The 13353-nt window shown below is 43.2% G+C and overlaps 1 protein-coding gene across 6 annotated transcripts in view; it reads left to right on the forward strand.

The window, feature by feature from the left end:
- Positions 1–13353, forward strand: part of PLEKHG5 (pleckstrin homology and RhoGEF domain containing G5) — a 351187-nt gene that overhangs the window by 243729 nt on the left and 94105 nt on the right. The gene's annotated exons all lie outside the window — the stretch shown is intronic.

The raw sequence follows: 13353 nt of genomic DNA on the forward strand, positions 1-13353 counted from the left end.
GAAAAAATAATTTTTTTTAGCAACTGGTGCCAGAAAGTTAACCCCTTAAGGACTCAGGGTTTTTCCGTTTTTGCACTTTCGTTTTTTCCTCCTTACCTTTTAAAAATCATAACCCTTTCAATTTTCCACCTAAAAATCCATATTATGGCTTATTTTTTGCGTCGCCAATTCTAATTTGCAGTGACATTAGTCATTTTGCCCAAAAATGCACGGCGAAACGGAAAAAAAAATCATTGTGCGACAAAATCGAAAAAAAAAACGCCATTTTGTAACTTTTGGGGGCTTCCGTTTCTACGCAGTGCATATTTTGGTAAAAATTACACCTTATCATTATTTTGTAGGTCCATACGGTTAAAATGATACCCTACTTATATAGGTTTGATTTTGTCGCACTTCTGGAAAAAATCATAACTACATGCAGGAAAATTTATACGTATAAAAATGTCATCTTCTGACCCCTATAACTTTTTTATTTTTCCACGTACGGGGCGGTATGAGGACTCATTTTTTGCGCCGTGATCTGAAGTTTTTATCGGTATGATTTTTGTTTTGATCGGACTTTTTGACCACTTTTTATAAATTTTTTTAATGGTATAAAAAGTGACCAAAATACGCTTTTTTGGACTTTGGAATTTTTTTGGGCGTACGCCATTGACCGTACGGCTTAATTAATGATATATTTTTATAGTTCGCACATTTACGCACGCGGCGATACCACATATGTTTTTTTTTTTTTTTCACTGTTTTATTTTTTTTATGGGAAAAGGGGGGTGATTCAAACTTTTATTAGGGAAGGGGTTAAATGACCTTTATTAACACTTTTTTTTACATTTTTTTTGTCCCATAGGGACCTATAACACTGCACACACTGATCTCTTATACTGATCATTGTTATCCCATAGGGACCTATAACACTGCACACACTGATCTCTTATACTGATCATTGTTATCCCATAGGGACCTATAACACTGAACACACTGATCTCTTATACTGATCATTGTTATCCCATAGGGACCTATAACACTGCACACACTGATCTCTCATCCTGATCATTATTATCCCATAGGGACCTATAACACTGCACACACTGATCTCTTATACTGATCATTGTTATCCCATAGGGACCTATAACACTGCACACACTGATCTCTTATACTGATCATTGTTATCCCATAGGGACCTATAACACTGCACACACTGATCTCTCATCCTGATCATTGTTATCCCATAGGGACCTATAACACTGCACACACTGATCTCTTATACTGATCATTGTTATCCCATAGGGACCTATAACACTGCACACACTGATCTCTCATCCTGATCATTGTTATCCCATAGGGACCTATAACACTGCACACACTGATCTCTCATCCTGATCATTGTTATCCCATAGGGACCTATAACACTGCACACACTGATCTCTTATACTGATCATTGTTATCCCATAGGGACCTATAACACTGCACACACTGATCTCTTATACTGATCATTGTTATCCCATAGGGACCTATAACACTGCACACACTGATCTCTTATACTGATCATTGTTATCCCATAGGGACCTATAACACTGCACACACTGATCTCTCATCCTGATCATTGTTATCCCATAGGGACCTATAACACTGCACACACTGATCTCTTATACTGATCATTGTTATCCCATAGGGACCTATAACACTGCACACACTGATCTCTCATCCTGATCATTGTTATCCCATAGGGACCTATAACACTGCACACACTGATCTCTCATCCTGATCATTGTTATCCCATAGGGACCTATAACACTGCACACACTGATCTCTTATACTGATCATTGTTATCCCATAGGGACCTATAACACTGCACACACTGATCTCTTATACTGATCATTGTTATCCCATAGGGACCTATAACACTGCACACACTGATCTCTTATACTGATCATTGTTATCCCATAGGGACCTATAACACTGCACACACTGATCTCCTATGCTGATCACTGGCGTGTATTAACACGCCTGTGATCAGCATTATCGGAGCTTGACTGCTCCTGCCTGGATCTCAGGCACGGAGCAGTCATTCGCCGATCGGACACCGAGGAGGCAGGTAAGGGCCCTCCCGGTGTCCTGCCAGATGTTCGGGACACCGTGATTTCACCGCGGCGGTCCCGAACAGCCCGACTGAGCAGCCGGGACACTTTAAGTTTCACTTTAGGTGATGTGTGGTATTAGCCTCGGGTCCCGGCCGTTGATGAGCGCCAGGACCGACGCGATATGATGCAGGATCGCGGCGCGATCCCGCTTCATAACGCGGGAGCCGGCGCAGGACCTAAATATACGTCCTGCGTCGTTAAGGGGTTTTAAACAGATTTGTAAATTACTTCTATTTAAAAATCTTAATCCTTCCAGTACTTATCAGCTGCTGTATGATCCACAGGAAGTTCTTTTCTTTTTTAATGTCTTTTCTGTCTGACCACAGTGCTCTCTGCTGACACCTCTGTCCGTGTCAGGAACTGTCAAGAGTAGGAGAAAAATCCCCATAGCAAACCTCTCCTCTGGACAGTTTCTGACATGGACAGAGGTGTCAGCAGAGAGCACTGTGGTCAGACTGAAAGGAAATTCAAAAAGAAAAGAACTTATTGTGAAGCATACAGAAGCTGATAAGTACTGGAAGGATTAAGATTTTTAAATAGAAGTAATTTACAAATATTTTTAAATTTCTGGCACCAGGTGATTATTACTACGGTAATAAAGAAAAAAAAATGTTTTCCAGTGGGGTACCCCATTAAGGGTCGTTTAGCTACAATTAGCTATAAGGTATCTGTGTAAAAAGAAGATGTAATATGCAGATAATACGGGTTACATTGGTTTGTCAAGTTTGGGTTGTTCAGTCAGGTTAGTCAATGTTGCAAAGGTAAACATGTCAGTGCAGCAGAGCTGAGTTTGTCAGTATTGCAGTTTTTAGCTTGTCAGTGTAGCAGAGCTGGGTTTGTCAGTGTAGCAGAGCTGGGTTTGTCAGTGTAGCAGAGCTGGGCTTGTCAGTGAAGCAGAGCTGGGCTTGTCAGTGAAGCAGAGCTGGGCTTGTCAGTGAAGCAGAGCTGGGCTTGTCAGTGAAGCAGAGCTGGGCTTGTCAGTGTAGCAGAGCTGGGTTTGTCAGTGTAGCAGAGCTGGGCTTGTCAGTGAAGCAGAGCTGGGCTTGTCAGTGCAGCAGAGCTGGGCTTGTCAGTGTAGCAGAGCTGGGTTTGTCAGTGTAGCAGAGCTGGGTTTGTCAGTCTAGCAGAGCTGGGCTTGTCAGTGTAGCAGAGCTAGGCTTGTCAGTGAAGCAGAGCTGGGCTTGTCAGTGAAGCAGAGCTGGGCTTGTCAGTGTAGCAGAGCTGGGTTTGTCAGTGTAGCAGAGCTGGGTTTGTCAGTGTAGCAGAGCTGGGATTGTCAGTGTAGCAGAGCTGGGATTGTCAGTGCAGCAGAGCTGGGATTGTCAGTGCAGCAGAGCTGGGTTTGTCAGTGCAGCAGAGCTGGGTTTGTCATTGCAGCAGAGCTGAGTTTGTCAGTATTGCAGTGTTTAGCTTGTCAGTGTAGCAGAGCTGGGCTTGTCAGTGTAGCAGAGCTGGGTTTGTCAGTGTAGCAGAGCTGGGTTTGTCAGTATTGCAGTTATTATCTTACCAGTGCAGTAGAGCTAGGTTTGTCAGTGTTGCAGCACTTAGCTTGTCAGTGTAGCAGAGCGGAGTTTCTCAGTGTTGAAGGGATAAGCTTGTAAGTGCAGCAGAGCTGATTTTGTTAATATTGCAAAGATAACCTTGTCAGTATAGCAGAACTTAGTTGGCTACTGTAACAGACCTGATTTTGCCATTGTAGCAAACCTACTTTTCAATGCAGCAGAGCTCAGTTAGTATTTATCATGCAGCAGATCTCAGTTAGTATTTATCATGCAGCAGAGCTCTGTTAGTATTTATCATGCAGCAGAGCTCAGTTAGTATTTATCATGCAGCAGATCTCAGTTAGTATTTATCATGCAGCAGAGCTCTGTTAGTATTTATTATGCAGCAGAGCTCAGTTAGTATTTATCATGCAGCAGACCTCAGTTAGTATTTATCATGCAGCAGAGCTCAGTTAGTATTTATCATGCAGCAGAGCTCAGTTAGTATTTATCATGCAGCAGAGCTCAGTTAGTATTTATCATGCAGCAGAGCTCAGTTAGTATTTATCATGCAGCAGAGCTCAGTTAGTATTTATCATGCAGCAGAGCTCAGTTAGTATTTATCATGCAGCAGATCTCAGTTAGTATTTATCATGCAGCAGAGCTCAGTTAGTATTTATCATGCAGCAGAGCTCAGTTAGTATTTATCATGCAGCAGAGCTCAGTTAGTATTTATCATGCAGCAGAGCTCAGTTAGTATTTATCATGCAGCAGAGCTCAGTTAGTATTTGTCATGCAACAGAGCTCAGTTAGTATTTATCATGCTGCAGAGCTCAGTTAGTATTTATCATGCTGCAGAGCTCAGTTAGTATTTATCATGCAGCAGATCTCAGTTAGTATTTATCATGCAGCAGAGCTCAGTTAGTATTTATCATGCAGCAGAGCTCAGTTAGTATTTATCATGCAGCAGAGCTCAGTTAGTATTTATCATGCAGCAGAGCTCAGTTAGTATTTATCATGCAGCAGAGCTCAGTTAGTATTTGTCATGCAACAGAGCTCAGTTAGTATTTATCATGCTGCAGAGCTCAGTTAGTATTTATCATGCTGCAGAGCTCAGTTAGTATTTATCATGCAGCAGAGCTCAGTTAGTATTTATCATGCAGCAGAGCTCAGTTAGTATTTATCATGCAGCAGAGCTCAGTTAGTATTTATCATGCTGCAGAGCTCAGTTAGTATTTATCATGCAGCAGATCTCAGTTAGTATTTATCATGCAGCAGAGCTCAGTTAGTATTTATCATGCAGCAGAGCTCAGTTAGTATTTATCATGCAGCAGAGCTCAGTTAGTATTTATCATGCTGCAGAGCTCAGTTAGTATTTATCATGCAGCAGATCTCAGTTAGTATTTATCATGCAGCAGAGCTCAGTTAGTATTTATCATGCAGCAGATCTCAGTTAGTATTTATCATGCAGCAGAGCTCAGTTAGTATTTATCATGCAGCAGAGCTCAGTTAGTATTTATCATGCAGCAGAGCTCAGTTAGTATTTATCATGCAGAGAGCCACAGGTTAGATATCTTTTCTGGAGAGCCGCAGGTTGGTTTTTATTTCTGGGGAGTTGAAGGTTGGGTTTCATTTCTGGAGAACTGAAGGTTGAGGATCATTTTGGAAGAGCTGCAGGTTGGAGATCATTTCGGGAGAGTTGCTGGATGGAAATCATTTCTGGAGAGCCGCAGGTTGGGGATAATTTCTGGAGAGCCTCTGGTTGGGGATAATTTCTTGAGAGCCGCAGGTTGGGTTTAATTTCTGGAGAGCCGCAGGTTGGGGATCATTTCTGGAGAGCTGAGGGTTGGGGATCATTTCTGGAGATCTGCAGGTTGGGGATCATTTCTGGAGAACTGAAGGTTGAGGATCATTTTGGAAGAGCTGCAGGTTGAAGATCATTTCGGGAGAGTTGCTGGATGGAAATCATTTCTGTAGAGCCGCTGGTTGGGAATAATTTCTGAAGAGCCGCTGGTTGGGGATAATTTCTGAAGAGCCGCAGGTTGGGGATAATTTCTGGAGAGCTGAAGGTTGGGGATCATTTCTGGAGAGCCGCAAGTTGAGGATCATTTTGGAAGAGCTGCAGGTTGGAGATAATTTTGGGAGAGCTGCTGGATGGAAATCATTTCTTGAGAGCCGCAGGTGGGGTTTCATTGCTGGAGAGCAGCAGGTTGGGGATCATTTCTGGGGAGCTAAAGGTTGGGGTTCAATTCAGGAGATCCGCAGCTTGTGTTTCATTTCTGGAGATCTGCAGGTTGGGTTTCATTTCTGGAGATCCACAGGTTGGTGATCATTTTTGGAGAGCCACAGGTTAGGAGATCCACTGGTTGGGCATCATTTCTGGAGATCCACTGGTTGGGGATCATTTCTGGAGAGCCACTGGTTGGGGATAATTTTTGGAGAGCCACTGGTTGGGGATCATTTTTGGAGAGCCACAGGTTGGGGATCATTTTTGGAGAGCCGCAGGTTTGGGATCATTTCTGGAGATCCACTGGTTTGGGATCATTTCTGGAGAGCCACAGGTTGGGGATCATTTCTGGAGATTCGCATGTTGGGTTTCATTTCTGAAGAGCTGCTGGTTGGGGATCATTTCTGAAGAGCTGCTGGTTGGGATTCTATTTTGTAGAGCCGCAGGTTGGGGATCATTTCTGGAGATCCACTGGTTGGGCATCATTTCTGGAGATCCACTGGTTGGGGATCATTTCTGGAGAGCCACTGGTTGGGGATAATTTCTGGAGAGCCACTGGTTGGGGATCATTTTTGGAGAGCCACAGGTTGGGGATCATTTCTGGAGAGCCGCAGGTTTGGGATCATTTCTGGAGATCCACTGGTTTGGGATCATTTCTGGAGAGCCACAGGTTGGGGATCATTTCTGGAGATTCGCATGTTGGGTTTCATTTCTGAAGAGCTGCTGGTTGGGGATCATTTCTGAAGAGCCGCTGGTTGGGTTTCTATTTTGTAGAGCTGCAGGTTGGGGATCATTTCTGGAGATCCACTGGTTGGGCATCATTTCTGGAGATCCACTGGTTGGGGATCATTTCTGGAGAGCCACTGGTTGGGGATAATTTCTGGAGAGCCACTGGTTGGGGATCATTTTTGGAGAGCCACAGGTTGGGGATCATTTCTGGAGAGCCGCAGGTTTGGGATCATTTCTGGAGATCCACTGGTTTGGGATCATTTCTGGAGATTCGCATGTTGGGTTTCATTTCTGAAGAGCTGCTGGTTGGGGATCATTTCTGAAGAGCCGCAGGTTGGGGATCATTTCTGGAGATTCGCATGTTGGGTTTCATTTCTGAAGAGCTGCTGGTTGGGGATCATTTCTGAAGAGCCGCAGGTTGGGGATCATTTCTGGAGAGCCGCAAGTTGGGGATCATTTCTGGAGATCCACAGGTTGGGGATCATTTCTGGAGATCCACAGGTTGGGGATCATCTCTGGAGATTTGCAGGTTGGGTTTCATTTCTGGAGATCCACAGGTTGGGGATCATTTCTGGAGATCTGCTGGTTGGGGATCTTTTCTGGAGATCTACTGGTTGTGTTTCTATTTTGTAGAGCCGCAGGTTGGGGATTATTGCTTTCCAAGCACTTGACAGGAAAACGAAACTTAGGCCGAACTTGGCTGCGGCCGCCTCTCTGTTCCTGATCTCCTCCGGAGCTGTTGTTGTTCTTTGAAGTTTTGCTCTGGGCCAGTGAGAGTTTCCTATTGCCCTGAGAACTTCCTGCAAATATCCAGACACGTATAGTGATAAGACTCCAAAAAGAGATATCAGCAGCGCTTCTCTTATTCAAGGAAATCCCCCAAAAATTGTGAAAAAAAAATCTCTAAAAAACTGAATGTGAAAAGCATGGCCGCTTTTTATTGTGATCTTCCACAATGGAACTGGTCCGTGTAGTTCAGTGGTCATTCTTGTCCTCTTCTGGATCATCTAGTCCTAATAACTGAGGGTAGCTGCATATTAAAGATACCCTTTCAGAGGAACTAAGCATGCCCACTACATTACATTTATATGACAGGGATGTAGTGTGCATGCTTGGAAGGATAAAGTAAAAAAAACAAAATGCCATCATCTACTACTAGGAGAGTTCCCTACTAACTGTGGATAGACATATTTTAAAGATGCCCATTAAGAGGCAAATCAATGTGAACTAAGCACGCCCACTACATTACCATTATGACAGGGATGTAGTCTGCATGCCTGGATTGGTAGAGTATCAAAAAATGCCATCATCTACTACTAGAAGAGGTCCCTACTTTGGCCAGCCATATATAAAGGGGTGCTCCGGTGGAGAACATTTTTTTTATTTTTTTATTTATCAACTGGTGCCAGAAAGTTAAACAGATTTGTAAATTACTCCTATTAAAAAAATCTTTATCCTTCCAGTATTTATTAGCGGCTATATACTACAGAGAAAGTTCTTTTCTTTTTGGATTTCTTTTTTTTCTGTCCACAGTGCTCTCTGCTGACACCTCTGTCCATGTCAGGAACTGTCCAGAGCAGGAGCAAATTCCCATAACAAACCTCTCCTGTGTCAGCAGAGAGCACTGTGGACAGAAAAAAAAGAAATCCAAAAAGAAAAGAACTTTCTCTGTAGTATATAGCCGCTAATAAGTACTGGAAGGATAACGTTTTTTAACAGAAGTAATTTACAAATCAGTTTAACTTTCTGGCACCAGTTGATTAAACAAAAAAGTTTTCCACCGGAGTACCCCTTTAAAGATGCCCATTAAGAGGCAAAGCAATGGGGACTAACATACAGTGGCCTACCACAATAAGGGCGTCTGCTACTAGGACTGCTCCCTACCAATAATGGGCAGGCACATGGTGAAGCAGCATGAACTAAGCATGCCCACTATTTTCCTTCCACACTTAAAGGGGTACTCCGGTGGAAAACTTTTTTTTTTTTTTTTTTAAATCAACTGGTGCCAGAAAGTTAAACAGATTTGTAAATGACTTCTATTACAAAAATCTTGATCCTTCCAGTACTTATTAGCTGCTGAATACTACATAGGAAATTCTTTTCTTTTTGGAACACAGAGCTCTCTGCTGACATCATGAGCACAGTGCTCTCTGCTGACATCTCTGTCCATTTTAGGAACTGACCAGAGCAACATATGTTTGCTATGGGGATTTTCTCCTACTCTGGACAGTTCTTATAGTGGACAGGGTTGTCAGCAGAGAGCACTGTGCTTGTGATGTCAGCAGAGAGCTCTGCGTTCCAAAAAGAAAAGACTTTCCTCTGTAGTATTCGGCAGCTAATAAGTACTGGAAGGATTAAGATTTTTTAATAGAAGTAATTTACAAATCTGTTTAACTTTCTGGCACCAGTTGATTTAAAAAAAAAAAAAAAAAAAACAGTTTTCCACCAGAGTACCCCTTTAAGAAATGTAGCGAGCATGCCTCTGCTGGGTAAAGCCCTGCCTGTAGCATTCAGTGTAAATCTACCTCATTAGAGTCTTAGCTTTGCTGATTTGTCCCACCATGCTTTATACTGCTGCTTCTTTTACAGTCCCCCCCCCCCCAAATTCAATACTTGAGAGCAACACCAGGGGGTCAGAATCCAGTTCTGTATTTTGTAAACATAGACCAGGGTTTTGCAACCAGTGTGCCTCCAGCTGTTGCAAAACTACAACTCCCAGCATGCCCGGACAGCCAACGGCTGTCCGGGCATGCTGGGAGTTGTAGTTTTGCAACAGCTGGAGGCACACTGTTTGGGAAACACTCTCATAGACGCTATCAGATCTATATCCCGCGTATCTGAGAGAGTCCCCACTGCCAAAATAAAATGTGTGGGTCCTTTAAGTGACATTTTCTGCAGTGAATGCGCTGTATTGCGTAATCACCAGGTGGCCCTGGCAGCGGCGACTGTCACTCACGCGGCGGCGTTATCTGTTCCCAGTCTATTTTACGCATGGCGGAGAGGCGTGAGCAATCTGTTCACATGATTTGCGGTCTATGTTCTCGGTATTTGGACGCGTTCCGTCCAAGACGCCTCTGACGATGATCCGGCTGCTCGGTCTGAGCGACACAACTTGTCATTCACTAAGACGCCGCCAGACATCGTTAATTTCGTGATGTCACTAGATCCTAAGACTGGTGTAAATTGAAGCTTTATGTAACAGGTGGGCACTTTTTGGGTCTTTTCCCAGCCAGAGCACGCCCACTACAGTGCTTAGATTTAAAGGTAACATAGTGGGCATGCTTAGTTCACAAGCACTTAAGTGCATATTTCATATGGGATTGGCCATTATTGGTAGGGACCTGCCCTAGAGACAAATACCCTTATGGTGGTGGGCCACTGTATGTTACAGGCAGGCCTTTATCCAGCGGAGGCATGCCCACTTTATCTCTTAAGTGTGAAAGTAAAATAGTGGGCATGCTTAGTTCACCCAATGTGCTGGCCATAATTTGTAGGGACCTGTCCAAGAGACAGATGCCCTTACTGTATGTCACAGGTAGGTCTTGCTGCACACTGCATTTCTTTCATGTGGAAGTAATATAGTGGGCGTGCTTAGTTCACATTGCTTTGCCTCTTAACAAGCATCTTTAATATATGTCTATCCACAGTTAGTAGAGGCCTCTGCTAGTAGATGATGGCACTTTTTGTTCCTTTACCCTCCCAGGCATGCCCACTATGTGTCTTTGATGTGGAAGTAATATAGTGGGCGTGCTTAGTTCACATTGCTTTGCCTCTTAATGAGCATCTTTACTATATGGCTAGCCACAGTTAGTAGAGACTTCTAGTAGTTAATGATACACCAGTGGTGGTGGGCACTTTTTGGTACTTTACTCTCCCAGACATACACACTACATCCCTGTGATATAAAGGTATTGTAGTGGGCGTGCTTAGTTCACATTGCTGCTCCCCTGATTGGGCATAGTTACTATACATAGCCGGCCACAGTTAGTATGGACCTCTCCTAGTAGTAGATGATGGCCCTTTTTGGTACGTTGCCTTTCCAGACGTACACACTACATCCCTGTGATATAAGGGTAATGTAGTGGGCATGCTTAGTTCACATTGCTGCTCCCCTGATTAGGCATAGTTAATATATACAGTATAGCCGGCCACAGTTAGTATGGACCTCTCCTAGTAGTAGATGATGGCACTATTTAGTACTTTACTCTCTCAGACACACAAACGACATCCATGTGATATAAAGGTAATGTAGTGGGCGTGCTTAGTTCACATTGCTGCTCCCCTGATTGGGCATAGTTAATATATATATATATATATATATATATATTTATATATGTATATATCTATAGCCGGCCACAGTTAGTATGGACCTCTCCTAGTAGTAGATGATGGCACTATTTAGTACTTTACCTTCCCAGACACACAAACTACATCCATGTGATATAAAGGTAATGTAGTGGGCATGCTTAGTTCACATTGCTGCTCCCCTGATTGGGCATAGTTAATATATATATAGCCGGCCACAGTTAGTATGGACCTCTCCTAGTAGTAAATGATGGCGCTATTTAGTGCTTTACCCTCCCAGACATACACACTACATCCCTGTGATATAAAGGTAATGTAGTGGGCATGCTTAGTTCACATTGCTGCTCCTCTGATTGGGCATCTTTAATATGCAGCTGCCCTGAATTAGTAGAAAAATGTCCTAGCAAAAGATACCCCAGTAGTGATGAGTTGGGCACCTTGTGGGTCCTTACTCAGAGCATGCCCACTACATCTCTTTTGAAGTGGATGTAATATAGTGGGCGTGCTTAGTTCATATTGCTTTGCCTCTTAATGAGCATCTTTACTATATGGCTATCCACAGTTAGTAGAGACTTCTAGTAGTTAATGATACACCAGTGGTGGTGGGCACTTTTTGGTACTTTACTCTCCCAGACATGCACACTACATCCCTGTGATATAAAGGTATTGTAGTGGGCGTGCTTAGTTCACATTGCTGCTCCCCTGATTGGGCATAGTTAATATATATAGCCGGCCACAGTTAGTATGGACCTCTCCTAGTAGTAGATGATGGCCCTTTTTGGTATGTTGCCTTTCCAGATGTACACACTACATCCCTGTGATATAAAGGTAATGTAGTGGGCATGCTTAGTTCACATTGCTGCTCCCCTGATTAGGCATAGTTAATATATACAGTATAGCCGGCCACAGTTAGTATGGACCTATCCTAGTAGTAGATGATGGCACTATTTAGTACTTTACTCTCTCAGACACACAAACTGCATCCATGTGATATAAAGGTATTGTAGTGGGCATGCTTAGTTCACATTGCTGCTCCCCTGATTAGGCATAGTTACTATATATAGCCGGCCACAGTTAGCATGGACCTCTCCTAGTAGTAGATGATGGCGCTATTTAGTAATTTACCTTCCCAGACATACACACTACATCCCTGTGATATAAAGGTATTGTAGTGGGCATGCTTAGTTCACATTGCTGCTCCCCTGATTGGGCATAGTTACTATATATAGCCGGCCACAGTTAGTATGGACCTCTCCTAGTAGTAGATGATGGCGCTATTTAGTACTTTACCTTCCCAGACATACACACTACATCCCTGTGATATAAAGGTAATTTAGTGGGCATGCTTAGTTCACATTGCTGCTCCTCTGATTGGGCATCTTTAATATGCAACTGCCCTGAATTAGTAGAAAAATGTTTGAGCAAAAGATACCCCAGTAGTGATGAGCTGGGCACTTTGTGGGTCCTTACTCAGCCAGAGCATGCCCACTACATCTCTTTTGATGTGGATGTAATATAGTGGGCGTGCTTAGTTCATATTGCTTTGCCTCTTAATGAGCATCTTTACTATATGGCTATCCACAGTTAGTAGAGACTTCTAGTAGTTAATGATACACCAGTGGTGGTGGTCACTTTTTGGTACTTTACTCTCCCAGACATGCACACTACATCCCTGTGATATAAAGATATTGTAGTGGGCGTGCTTAGTTCACATTGCTGCTCCCCTGATTGGGCATAGTTAATATATATAGCCGGCCACAGTTAGTATGGACCTCTCCTAGTAGTAGATGATGGCACTATTTAGTACTTTACCTTCCCAGACATGCAAACTACATCCATGTGATATAAAGGTAATGTAGTGGGCATGCTTAGTTCACATTGCTGCTCCCCTGATTGGGCATAGTTAATAAATATATATATATATATATATATATATATATATGTATATATATATAAATATAGCCGGCCACAGTTAGTATGGACCTCTCCTAGTAGTAGATGATGGCACTATTTAGTACTTTACCCTCCCAGACATACACACTACATCCCTGTGATATAAAGGTATTGTAGTGGGCGTGCTTAGTTCACATTGCTGCTCCTCTGATTGGGCATCTTTTATATGCATCTGCCCTCAATTAGTAGGAAAATGTCCTAGCAATAGATACCCCAGTAGTGATGAGTTGGGCACTTTGTGGGTCCTTACTCGGCCAGAGCATGCCCACTACATCTCTTTTGAAGTGGATGTAATATAGCGAGCGTGCTTAGTTTAACCGGAATAAACCAAATACTAATAAAGAGACAAACTAGATATATCCTAGACCAGTGTTTCCCAAACAGTGTGTCTCCAGCTGTTACAAAACTACAACTCCCAGCATGCCCGGACAGCCGTTGGCTGTCCGGGCATGCTGTGAGTTGTAGTTTTGCAACAGCTGGAGGCACACTGTTTGGGAAAGCACCTCCCTAGACCCTC

Source organism: Hyla sarda, chromosome 10 (genome assembly GCF_029499605.1).
Source record: "Hyla sarda isolate aHylSar1 chromosome 10, aHylSar1.hap1, whole genome shotgun sequence".
NCBI classification, from domain to species: domain Eukaryota; kingdom Metazoa; phylum Chordata; class Amphibia; order Anura; family Hylidae; genus Hyla; species Hyla sarda.